At 34.6% G+C, this 14,033-nt stretch overlaps 1 protein-coding gene across 1 annotated transcript in view; it reads right to left on the bottom strand.

Moving 5' to 3' along the window:
- LOC123559594 (uncharacterized) overlaps positions 1-13,440 on the bottom strand; it is an 80,688-nt gene extending 67,248 nt beyond the window's left edge. The window contains exon 1 of the mRNA XM_053516832.1: positions 13,352-13,440. The gene's annotated coding sequence lies outside the window, so the exon portion shown is untranslated. The remainder of the gene's footprint in view (positions 1-13,351) is intronic.
- Between the last annotated feature and the right edge of the window lie 593 nt (positions 13,441-14,033).

The following is a 14,033-nucleotide window of genomic DNA, read 5'->3' as shown; positions in this document are numbered from 1 at the left end:
AACAAAGAGAAACTATCACGGATGATTTTTATCCCGTTTTGCGTAAAACATAATAATTACTGCACAAATCTACTATACAGATGTAGTTCGTTACACGTCATTTACAGCACAGTCATTTTACACCCCGGAGTGTAAGATGGAGTTTTCCAGCACCGGTGAAATCACTTAAAATCCCAGCCTGGTACAAGAACTACGCATCTTAACGATGAACCGTGGTAAATTAGAAGACAAATCACATGAAGACGTTCGTTGTTTTCATCCTTAGATGTTCATTGAAATATTTTGATTAAAACTATGCTTGACTTCATTTTTCCGAGTAGTAATGAACCGGACGTCATACGGCAATTTGACGTCATAGCCGATGCTCTCTTACCGGTCCGCGCGGCAACCGTTGTTTATCGCAGTTGTTTGATCTACTTCATTGTTTTACTGGCAATCAAATAGAGCCATGAAAGAATTATCAAATAATCAAGGTCTTCGAGTTGTTTGTCGTCTAATATAGCACTGTTCAGAGTTCAGATGCGTAGGAATTGAACCACAAGGACACTATCCCGAGTGATACTGAAGCATCTGAACGATGAACCATGTTAAATTAGAGATAAACCACAAGAAGGCCTTGACGTTCTCATTCTAACATGCTAATTGAAATGTTTTAATAAATATTATGCTGGACTTCATTTTCCCGATGAGTGATGTATCGGACGTCATGCGGCAATTTGACGCCATAATTGACGTCATAATGCTCTCTTACCGGTCCGCGCGTCAACCGTTGTTTACCACAGAATATACAGAGCTTAGGTCCTTCTTTGTTTAAATGGAAATCAAACCGAGTCATGTTAGAATTATACGTAACATTATGCCCCACTTTGCTACATTGCGCGTCATTTTGCCACATTACTCTACATAACTGTATTTTTTCACACCGACACGTAATGGTTGCAAGGTGCTAGCTGAACGGAATCCCGTTTTCTTTATAAATTGGGAAAGTCTTATTAGAAATAGCAGACGAATTCTTTATTTTACATTTATTAGAAAGACAACGATTTTCAACAGAATGGATGAAGATTACATTGTTATATCATCAAATATGCGACATAAGGGTGTACATAGGAAAAGTTTGGATATTTTACGATCTTACAGCACGATGTGTGGGTTAGTCGCTATAAACAAACACACAAAAAAACGCTTATTTTCGCTGAATCCCCTCCCTTGGGATTTACTTGAATCAGTCCTTCCTTGTTTGAAAGTGAAGAAAAACGAGCTGGACCTCCGCCTTCAGTATGGGTGTCTCTCATACACTTGCAACGTAAAACTTCTCTGAATACAAAAAAAAAAAAACTAGTGACATGAACATAAAAGATTAAAGCTGTACTAATGCCTGTTTAGATATCGTATGATAAAAACTCGTGCGTAACGGCTTATATACTACACGGCTACTAAACCCTAGCGCCACCACGAAAAAGTGGTGATAGAGATTTCCGTGATGCAGCTATCATCAGTTTCAAATTGTAAATGTTTACATTCTGTCTTAAAAATTATTTCAAAAATCGGAGAATGTAGTGCCATGTAAGAACACCTTTACTGCAGGATGACTGTAATTTCATTGAAATATTATAAAAATTGTGATGTCAAGAGCTTTTCTCCTGATTCGCGCAATTGTACATTTTGATATCATTCTGTCTGTATTCGAGCCGTAATTTGATGCATAGACGCACTTAAAAACATTATCACGCATGCAGATGGTCCAAATATGTATGATACTTGCACAAGCAGGCAAACATTAGCAGTAATGAAACTTCCCTTAAAAGAAATATGCCAGTAATTTTGGGGCGATTTTAGAGCCCCAGAGTGAACAATACGGTTCAGATTCTCTTAATACCTTATATCTACATGCAACTAGTAAACAATCGCCCCCGAAATAGTCCTAATATTTCCGCAAAACAGTAATAATTAACATGTATGGCATATAAATGTATAGCTGTCCAAAATACGTAGAATACTATAATTTCTACGTGATTCTTTAAAAAATTATGTCATGCATCTCTCTGTTATCCCTTCAGATAACATTAAAAAATATTACATAATGAAGGTAACTCAATCCAGCACCGGAAATCCCCGTCTGGTATGCAAGAAAATAGAAACTATAATATTATTTGATTTAACGACAGTTTCTTTGTGCTATTTTTGCAGTTTTTATGCTAAACAATTTCGTTTTAGAAACATTAAAGTAATATTGTAAAAAGTGCTTTTCAAGCGGGGGTGGGGGGGGGGGGGGGTTAAAACACCCGTTTTCAACTGTATTTCAGTTTATATCAAGATAGTGGACCCGTAATGGTAGTGTTTAATAATTGCATTAACTTGATACAGTCTTGAAGTTACTAACGTTGTTTTTGCACTGTATTGCATTTTTAAACAACTTTTGGCGTGTCGTGTTTTTGGGTGTTTTTTTTTTGGGGGGGGGGGGGGTTAATTTGGTATAATTTATGTTATTTCCTCAAGCTCAAGCAGAGACAAATTTCTGTGATAACCACTGCGCAAAGCGATCGCAGGGAATTCATTATACCAAACATTTTGATAAAAGAAACCTCAAAGTATTGCGTAACCATTACAAAATACAAAAAAAACTGTCGATAACATTTTTTCTGGGGAGCCTCAAGTAAAAGGATTCAATCGGATAGAAATTACGCTCCAAAACTGAAAATTTATGGCCTTGCTCTCTGCATTCAAAAATAGCCATAGGACAGAAGGAAAACCTACCTACATTTCTTCCACAATATATAAACTAAAGAATAAAATTTAATTAACAAATAATCAAGGCCTTCGAGTGGTTTATCGTCTGATTTACCACGGCTCAGAGTTCAGATGCGTAGGAATTGAACCACGAGGGCCCGAGTGGTTAAATACTGAAGCATCTGAACGATGAACCGTGGTAAATTAGACGATAAATAACAAGAAGGCCTTGATTGTTTTCATTCTGACATGCTCATTGGTATATTTTAATAAATATTATGCTGGACTTCATTTACGCGAGGAATAATGTATCGGACGTCAGGCGGCAATATGACGTCATAATTGACATCATTATGCTCTCTTACCGGTCCGCGCGTCAACCGTTGTTTATCGCAGGATCTAACACGATCCGATTCATTTTCCTATTAAACAAAGAAGGCAGAAATGCAGTGAATATCATACAACAAACACTTTCTGACTCACAATTTATACGTCATGGCGTCGACGCATAGCGCGCGCGGGAAAGAAACCATTGAAAACGGGCAAATATTAATGGCTGTCGTCAAGGATGTACAAAAATGCTTAACGTGTAAATCGAAATAATATACTATTTATGATTTCTTGAATAAATCATGTTTTCTTCAGATCGTATATATATAAATCAATTTTCGGCTACGCCCTCGTGATATTTCCTCGCATCTGAAACTCCAAACAATGATTTATCAAGACAAACACTGTGAGATATATCTTCTTAAATATACAGAGCTTGATTTTCGTCTTATTTCCTGAAATCAATCGAGCCAGTTAGAACAAAATAATAGTAACATTTTACCACATGAACCTAGTAATTTCAAGAGCTAAACCTTCGCCCTTCTGTATCAGGGATTTAAAATTCACTTAAATCGCAAGAATGGCTAAACAAAGTAGAAACTTGCATATATTTTGTAATATATACAAAACACATAATAAGTCTCGAAAAAACAGTTTATCTTACATGATAAACGAAATAATAATAAAAAAAAAAAAAACGTTTGGTTCCTAATGGGCCGACCTATGTCCTCTCTGAAAACTTATGTTAAATAGGTTACTGAGAAACTGAATATTATCTCAAAAAAGAGTGTACACATACGTCCGTCATTTTCTGCCTACCATCGATTAGAGACACGGACTCAACTTGACCTAATCTTAACATCGGTTTAGCGGGAATCGAACCTAAAATTTCCCTTCCTCAGACCGACAAGAAAATGACCTTCAGTACTTCCGCGCTTGATTTAAAGTGGTGGCCTAATCGCATGGACAGTATAAGCGCTATACAGTTCGGAGGCTTGAAAACCTATGTATGATTTCTGTTCAACTGCTGAGTTTAATTACATCCTCTACAAGATCAACAATTGAACAGTTTTATTTCTCATTAACGAAAATTCCAATAAAACACACAGAAAATACAACTCGTAGCCAAGCTTTCGAAATAAAAGTGTCCACCAGTTTATTTCCTATGGCCATTCCCTCGAGGAAATGTATCGTTTAACAATATCTACTGCAAACTCCCTTAGGATTTATTCATTTTTTACATTTAAATCAAGATATGTCACTAGATTGCGTTCATTCTAGGGTAACACATTAACTTTAACAACTCAATATAAACGAGTTTATTATTTCAATAATTACAGAATTATTGTATAAAATTCAAATAAAGTCCTTTTCTATTCAAAACTGTGTAATAGAAAGGAATCAATCGACTTATCTGCCTAATTAATAACAGAGTCTTAATGTGCACCAAATTAATACAAAATGTGTCACATTCTTCCGTTTCGTTCATATTTTTTCTCCAAAGCATCGTCTCATATCTTAAAGTGTTAGTTGATGTGAAAGTTTATTTTTATCTGGAATGTGATTTCAGTTTATTTTTTATGACCTTTATTGATCGGTGAACAAATGAAGCCTTTTTTGAGTGACGGTATTTTGGAGGAGTATGTGTTCTTGTTGTAGAACTTGCCTTCAGTGGGATAATTGTGTTCATTTGAACTAATCCCTTCAAAGAAAAAGACTTGGCAAGACCTTGTTCTATTTTTAAGTTATTAGGGGAGGCCCACTTTTCCCTTTTCTCTTGAGACTTCCCAACTGCAACGGATAAACAGTGTGTGCATGATATTTGAATATATAAAAAGTTTATAATGTGATTAAAAAATTAGTCATACACATATGCTTCTCTTTAAGGTAAAAGACAATCCCTTTAATCATACCTTATTTCTCATACTTGTAGTCAGACGTTCTGACGCTAACCGTCTGCCACAGCGCCACCACTACTGTATAGCGCCATCACTGATGCGAAAGCGCCACCACTTTTAAAAATGCTGGTGTAGTTCTTTTAAGGGAAATTTTATTAATACTTATGCATGCCTGTGTGAGTATCATACACAGTCGACCCGTTGCGTGCATGACAGTGTTCATATTGTGTTTCTTGCATATCAGACGGGGATTTCCGGTATTTTTACCGGTGCTGGAAAAATCCATCTTACACCCCGGGGTGTAAGATGACTCTCGTGCTTTAAATGACGTATTACGAACTACATATATGTAGAAGATTTATGTAGTTATTTATATTTTATTTCGAAAAACGGAATAAAAATCTAATACCTTGACAGTTCCTCTTTGTTCCTGATAGTATATTTCTCGATTCAAAACACGTTATTTTATCAAAAATTCATAACGTTACGCTGGAACTGATAAAACAAAACCGGAACTAAACATTGTTATTTGTCTTTGAAACGTCATGACGTCTTTCCTGTTTTCGGACGTTGATTTCCCGCGCTTTGTTTAAATACGCTGCTATAAGAAATAGTTCTAAAAAGAAAGCCGTTCGACTGATTTTATTTTTATTACCCTCGAGGCCGGAAATTCCCATCTGCACCTATAACAAGTGAAAGAATCTTATAGTCTATGCATCAAAATCTAGTTGGAATGAATACAGATATCAAAATTTACAAACGTCGGAATCAGGAGAAAAACTCTTGACACCATGATTTACATAATATCTTAACGAAATTACAGTCAACCTATAGTGAAAATGTTCTTTCGCGGCACTACATTCTCCGATTTTTTAAATAATTTATATCAACGAAAATGTAACGTAAAATATAAATTTTACTCACCTGTTTACATTAAAAACCGGCGATAGCTGCACCACGGAAATGTCGATAGCTCTTTTCCTTATCACCACTTTTTGGTGGTGGCGCTAGGGTTTAGTAGCCGTGTACTAAGCCGATACTATTAGTCCGTATAATTTCCTTATAAGGAAAAACCTGTAGTAAGCATATAGTCCCGTGTAAATGGAACGAAAATAAATGATTTTATGGTTGCTTGCAGAATAAACGTTTTGTGCTTCTGCTTAGATAATAAACATCATAAATTTTCAATGTAAAATGAAGAGTCTGCTTCAGTATTTTTGAAAAGACTTACTTTCAAAAATATAAGAGAAAATGACATATTTTAACAAATTAAAGGGGAAAATATTTGCAACTGTACTTGACACGAATATAATATATACCGCAAATCTAGGGTTTACTCAAGTTAACGCCATTTTTATCGAATTTTGATTCCATTAACCCGTAAAGATTCAATGTTTTTATGTAAAATGATACATTTGGTTTAAGCACCTGTAAAAACTTTAAAGAACGTAATGCTCGGTCAGCCTGACACAATAATGGTAATAAATTACACCATCCCGAAAGGCATCTAAAATATGACAGTCGTTCTGTACCTCAAGCATAATAACCCGTAGCGATTCCATGTTTTAATAAGGGAAAGAGAATGTATATGTCAAAGAATTCACAAACGAGAGATACAGTGTATATCGTTTAGGACTATCCATTAATGTAGACACAAACATTTTTGATCTTGTTTGTGTCACGGTGACTTGAGTGGCATTCATGGTGACTGGAGTAACATTCACGATTTGCTGAACTAAGGACGAAATAGTACTGATTTAAATTATGTGCTACATAAACCCTACATAAGAAACTGTTCCATATTGTGGCCGGTAGCGTCCATGAAATAGTGACAGTTTTATGTTTAAAGGGAACTATGGTGGCCGGTTGCGGCCATTTTAAAGCCGCGAGAAATGTTACCGTCAGTTTATAAAATGTCCGGCGCGGGAAACTTTCAAATCCGCGAGATTTTATGTCAAAATTGTATAAAATATCGCGGCAGAGAGAAACTCTCGAGTTTTTCTGTCGTAAAAAGGCGCGAATTACAGACGAAACCGCGACATTATCCGTCTACAGGCCTAACTATAGTAAAGGAACCAGCGTGGGAGCCTTCTGGTCTAGTCGCGTAATGGCGGACAGGTTTTTGAACACTAATTTTTCACTTGGCATGGCAACAGAGGTCTAAATTAAAGTTAGTTTCTGTTTAAATTTCATTGTGGATGTATTTTTGACATTTTGGTAGGAAAGATGGGACAGCAGGTTGTATTTGGTGAAGTGAAGCTCAATTTTAGTATGAGTAGTACTTCCAGGTCACAGCAGTGTGATTTTGATGTGATTTTACAGTAAGCAAATGTGACAAGAGAAATCTCTCTTAGAAGATACATGACCCCTACTTTTCTCTTCATTTTATATCAGTTTTATCATAACTCTTTAAAATGAGGTAATGATTTGTTTTCTGAAATGGGTCAAGCTATGTTTGATAGCTCTTTAAAGAATGTCAATTTTATATAGAATATATAGGCAAAACTATTTAGCTGCTTGTGACCTACATAGTAGAATAAGCCAGGCAAATATATTCTTATTTTAGGTAGCCGATCGAGTCGAGTTTCAACATTTCAGCCTCGAGTTTTTATGCCTAACGACGTCTCTCATAAAAAGTCGCGAATCAAGAAGTGGCGAATTAATTTTTACCCTCAACTTTTTTTAGAATTTCTACTGAAACTGCAAAAACTGAATTTTTTTTCTGTCCCTCGAGTCAAACCATGGACGCTACCGGCCACCGGAGTCACAATGTTCCTTGCTGTTTCAAACAACTATTATAAAATATCGCGGTTTATATGTTCCTCGCTGTTTTGTATTCATTTTGTAGAATTGTGCTAACTCACCGTCCGTCCGTCCACACTTTTCTTCAAACGACATCTCCTCTGAAACTGTGTGGTGGGAGTCGATATAAGTAGGCCTGATGTTGCGGTTCTCGAATATTTTACGCTCAAAGTTGTGGATGGTTCAGATGCTTAGATATTAAACAACTCGGGCTAACACCCTAGGGTTCTCGGGCTAACACCCTAGGGTTTAAATTCCTGCGAATCTGAACTCTGAACCGTAATGAATTAGACGACAAACCACTCGAAGGCCTTGATTATTCGTTGAATATAAAATGTTGACCGTGGAGTCATTTTTTTCTATAAAGTTACGACGGCGGAGGTCATTATTCTGTGGGGTTCAAAATAGTTCCTTTCAGGCGCTGGGGTGAGTACAATAATAATTGTTGAGCTCCATATTAGAAATGTTGATGATTTCCATACATGTATTTCGATATATATTAATATTCTAATCATTCTCACATAAATCTATTCTGTCTATACTTGTAAGAGTGTCTCAAGCGAGAACACCTCTTGGTGTTACTACAAGCTTTTTAACTGGTTTTATTTGCGGTTCTGTAGGTAAATATTTTTAAAAAAGGAATTTATATAATATGCTAAAATGAACTCTTTGATAGAATTATCTTTCATGCGTCATATCTATTTTGAACCATGGAAATAAGTACATGTATGTACAAACTCAAATTCTTAATATGATTAACAAAACGCGAAAGAATTTTTAAATGGTATTTTCAGCAGGACATTTTCTGTTCATCTTCAAATGTTGACTTTAAAAAAAAAAAGTCAGCATTTCCGAAGAACTTGATGATAGCCAAAATATGAACTGCATGTTCCTTTTATTGTTAATTGAAACATGTGTATAAATGTACGTGTCTTGTGACGGGTGTAAACTTTAGAAGAAGAAAAAACGTGCACTTAATTGCCATTTTTCATTTCACGGAATCAGATTAGCACAGATTTCGAAAAAAAACACAATAAGATTACTATCTTAGTGACTGAGATTCAAGGCAATTGCTTTCTTTCTTGGGGTTAATGCGTCTAATTTGAAGAAAATCTCTCCACACAAAAACCTACCTGAATCGAGTGACACGGTTACTATATTTAGTAAAAAGTAGCCGTACCCATAAGTCACGTGGGTTCCCAACCTTGTAGTAGAGATAATAGAAACATTAAAACTGGACTCTGTAAAAAAAACAACTGAATTTTAAATGGAATATATACAAAAACTAGTCTAATATGGGCGGGGTCAATTTTGTGATTACGTCATTGACATGATAACAAAACAAATATCAGGCAAGTGATATCGGGCAGCTTTCATTGTAATTGCATGATGAAGAGAACTTGTGAACAAATAGAAAGGAAATATACTTAAACACGAAAATAAAAAAAGGGCTATTATAACAGTAGCTCGATCTGGGATGCTGTATTTGGCTCGAGTGGATTTTTGCCAGATCGGATCTCACGAGGCGTGATCCGACCTTGCAAAATCCACGAGAGCCGAATACAAAATCCCAGATGTAGCTACTGTTATAATGACCGTTTTATTATATACCTCTACGTTTTGTTTGCTGTTTTCTTATTGAAAGAAATCGTCAATCTTTATCGATATTAAAATGGACTAAGTGAAGTTTTTATGTGCGCTATTATAGAACTGTGTCAGGTCATGCATATTAATGAAAGAAGTCCGGCAGCATACAATACGGAAGGTACAATACGGAATTTAAAAGGTACAATACGGAAATTTTTCTTCCTATTCATATTTAATTGTGAAATACAAACCGATTTTTTACAGAATTTATATAGGTATAAAAATATATAAAAGACGCTTCGAAATGGAATGATGTAACAGAGCAAATAATACACTAGTCCTTAAGCGCATGGACGTCTACGCACTTCTAAGTTCCGCTGGACTTGTTACCTTCCGTATTTAAACCCTATTTAAACTCATTGTGCTGGCCTACAATATTTGGAACGATACATGCGCCATAAAATAGTGATTCCATATTTCATCTTCTTGTTTAAATAAAAGATATATTAGAATAAATAAATTGAGAAACATGTTTTTATACATGTATACCTATCCTTTCTAAATTGGTTATACGCCACGTGAAAATATTCACTTGGGCTCCGCCCTCGGGAAATTATTCCGCTTTGTATCGTTCAATTTATATAAACATGGTTCTGTAATATCTTCTTTCTAAATTTCAGTTAAAGTAATTTTGGTAACATTTAAGTCGCTTTTTAATCACAGTATGAATGGTGGTTATGACATGACAGTCGTATGGGTGATTGATTTGATACAGATATATGATTACTGGTCATCGTAACTGTGCATTGGCTAATGATTTTAGTTGAACTGAACAGTCAAATTGATTATTCGAAGTTGTTTGCATTGTTTACATGTACACAAAGGGGATTTAATAATGGTCTGCAACGAAAGCATTGGGAACAAACTACCACATGGGAATCCTGCTGCAAGATTAAGCTGCAGTGAAGTTAAACAACATTATATCTCCGATTTAATTTATTCCGTGTGTTCTAAAACCAGCTTCAGTGACTATCATCACTCTTCAGTATTCATCATGAAAATTGTCATCACAATGAAATGACTTATCACTAAGTTTTAAACATTTTTCCTTTTAACTTGTGTCATACAGGTATATAAATAAATGCAAATTAGGATTATTTTTGTGTCATTGATTGATCTAAAGTACTATATATCTTTAGTCATGAAATGTTAAGAAATAGACTTCTGTTATACATATACGAAAACCTCTAATAGAGGTTACAACACACTAAATAATTGTTCGTCTTTATTCTGTATAAAATTGACATATTTCCTATGGTTCCAGCACACATAAAGACATTTTAAATGTCTCTAACTTACATTTTCTTGAAGGATATTGTCAGTGCTGAATAAAAATCAAAAGAAAAATAGGGGTCATGTTTTATGCAAGAAAGATATTTTCAGTCAAACACACAATGCAAAGTCAGCTAAAAAATGAGACTCCAAATTGTAGTGGTAATGTATGATCTAGTTTCCATGACAAATATTTCATTATGAAAACGCTACTACTTGTCAAGCATAGATCTGTCATGTGATTTCAGCAAAAATTGCAAGGAAAATAAGGAAAATATTTCTACAGAAAAAGACTGAGGACTATTAGAATCTGCCAATATACGACTACATTTTTTTTCGCGCAATTTTCCTTTTTAGTGTATGTATACCTAGATGAATATTTCTTAGTAAAAGTAGAAGTAAAATATCGCGCATGCGCATTCTACGCAGGGAAAAAGACATGACTACGTTAAAGTCTTAACATATTTTAATCAATTTTGTCACTATGAGTCTGAATTTTGATAAATTACCAGTGCAGGACAAAGAAAAATATAATTATGTAATCCTTTTGCGGATCTAAAACTGCCTTGCTTTGACTAATGCGGTTTATAATTGTTAGAAAGGGATTCATGATGAAAATTCATTTGAACAAATTTTGATTAAAGAAAAATGGGGAAAATGATATAATCCATCAATTTAAAACATTATGTTTTTAGACATTTCATAACATGACCAGAAAGAACCTACAACCTGTTGCAGTTAGCTTACGCGATAATATCACCAAAAGTCGAACTTAAAAATGAAAAGTTTAATCAAGTACTTGAAGTAGACATTTCATTTTCGTTTATGGATTTAATTTTCAAAATGGGATTTTCGACGGGGTAGCAGATTATTCTCATCTGGTGTAACCACTCCCCAACCCCACCCCAATGTACAAAGTCCCTCATGCAAAATTTGACAACGGCAGAAACAATATCCCTCTACCCCTACCCTCCCCACCCCTTTGATTTTTTTATCCAATTATACCCAAATGGCGATCGATTGACAGTATGTATACAAATAAAAAAAATATCATCTTATTAAATTTGTTATTTTTATTTCTGTTGATTATTTAAATTTGAATTTTTTATTTTGACAATATCAAAGATGTTAGGTACGGGTTAGGACGGCAGCGGTCAAATTTAACGGGGTGGGAGTCCGGGGAGGGGAGGTAGGGTGTTCTACACTCACATTCTTTATCTGTTGTTAGGCCATGATCTCTATTTTTGTGGAATTCAAGTTTTATTTTAATTATTCTTTTATGCATTTAACTGAAGGTTGTTGAATTCTGCTTTCGCTATATTTTCAATTATATTAAGAATATAAAAATGATCCAGAATATAAACATGAGATGGCGATATATTAGGTATTTCCTAAATAAATACCAATAGTAATTCAAGTCCTTGACACGATGCAGGTTTTACGAATTTAGATTCTTTTATTCAATGTAAACATCATTTTAAAATGAAATTTCCATCGAAGTTCCAAATGATGTTCTTATAGAATTTATTTACAATGTTAGGTATTGTGTGATGTATCTATTTTGAATTAAGACACAGTCCCGCCGCGTGATATGTTTGTCCGAGCGCGTCCTTCACATCATAAACAACATATATGCTTCAGTAACTTTATGACCCAGTCTTATTAGGTAACTTCCTCGAAATCAACTAATGTTTTATCGTATCACTTTTATAATGATTATTTGATAATTTCCCGTATATCACTAACAGCAACATGAATGAAAAAGAGCCGCGTCCCTTATATTTGTTATAAATACCATTCGTGTCGGAGAAAAATATACACTAACGATTTAAAAAGATCTCTTTTGACAGATAAAATGAAAGAAAGACATTTTCAAATGTAAGAAACAACTTTTATATTTGTTGAGAATGCTTGCGGACGGATCAAAATTAAGATCTCAGGTAAGATATAATTGATAACATATCTATCATTAATCAAAGCATTCTGTACAAGAAATTGTGTGATAAAAGTCTTTTTTATTGTGGCTTTACAACTTTTAAAACAATGATGCCCTGTTGTTTAATAAGATGTTTTGATTTGCGTGTGGCAAAAGACCGCTCAACAGTAAGTAAACCTACATAATATCATTATTATAATTATTGCTATTAGGTATTGCCATAGTTCGTGCCAGCAAACCAAAACACCGCATACGCAACAGGATTTGAAAAACCATAGTTTTTCTTTCAATGTTTACTACAGGGAAATGCTGTTTTTGTGATAACTGAGATATTCCGTCGAAAGGAAAAATCAAAGTTTTAAAACAGCGAAATAGATCCTGTTAAATGATAAATTCAAAACTAATCAATGTATTTTGAACACTTTTTAGTAGTTTCACTGTGAAAGATGTCAACTATACAATATGGTTAAAAGAAAATTTGAGCGCACCGGCGTTTACTGTAAGCAACTGTAGGCCCTATGTCGGCTACCCGAAATTTGGTATAATATGTAAGTTATGATGAAAAAGTAATAATAGATTCTAGGCTAAATATAAAACAGAATTCAGGAAAAAACTTACGGAAAAAGTGGACGAAAGCACAGTTCAGTGAGTGAGTTAGTGGGGCTGCCACTTTCTCATTACGCACGCACATTCATTTAGTCCGGAAAATAGTTAAAACAAAGTTCCAAAGACTTACCTAAATGACTAAACTTCTGTTTGTTTTCCAGAACATTTGGATCCAACATTTGTTTACGGTCGCCACCATTTTGATTTTTTGTTGTTTCTACTTCAATGACGTCAAAACATGACGTTGGCCTTTTGGCGGTTTATTAGCCCATTATATGAATGATAATAATCAGTCGGAAACAAATAAATAAACATGATTTTAAAAGCAAATTTGAAGAGAAAGTGGCTTCAACTTTATCCTCAGTTAATTAAACATAATATCTATTACTGCAATTAACCTTACGTGTTTTAAATTATATGTAGAAATTTATTATTTAGGCAGACACTAGCGCTAAAATAAATTGGTACTCGCAAAATGGCGGATTCAAATATATTTTGTTTTATTGTTGTTGTTCAGTAGTGCTTTCTTATTTTCTCTGCAATCATTTGCTGAAATCGCAAGGCAGATCTATTTAGGTAGCATTATAGCATTACAGAATTTTTCATGGTAACATGATTTAACAGTGTGTTTGACATCATACATGACTCCCACTTTTCTTTTGATGACAATGTTCTTCATGAAACGTAAATTTCAGACTTATCAAATGGCTCCTGGTGTGTGCTGCAGCCATTGAGAGTTTCTCAGTTTAATATAGAATAAAGAAGATCAGCTTTTTCGTGTGTTCATGAGAGAACTAACTACTTTAGACACG

Source organism: Mercenaria mercenaria, chromosome 10 (assembly GCF_021730395.1).
Source record: "Mercenaria mercenaria strain notata chromosome 10, MADL_Memer_1, whole genome shotgun sequence".
Taxonomy (NCBI): domain Eukaryota; kingdom Metazoa; phylum Mollusca; class Bivalvia; order Venerida; family Veneridae; genus Mercenaria; species Mercenaria mercenaria.
Note: the sequence above shows the minus strand (reverse complement) of the source record. Positions and strands in the feature narration are given on the sequence as shown.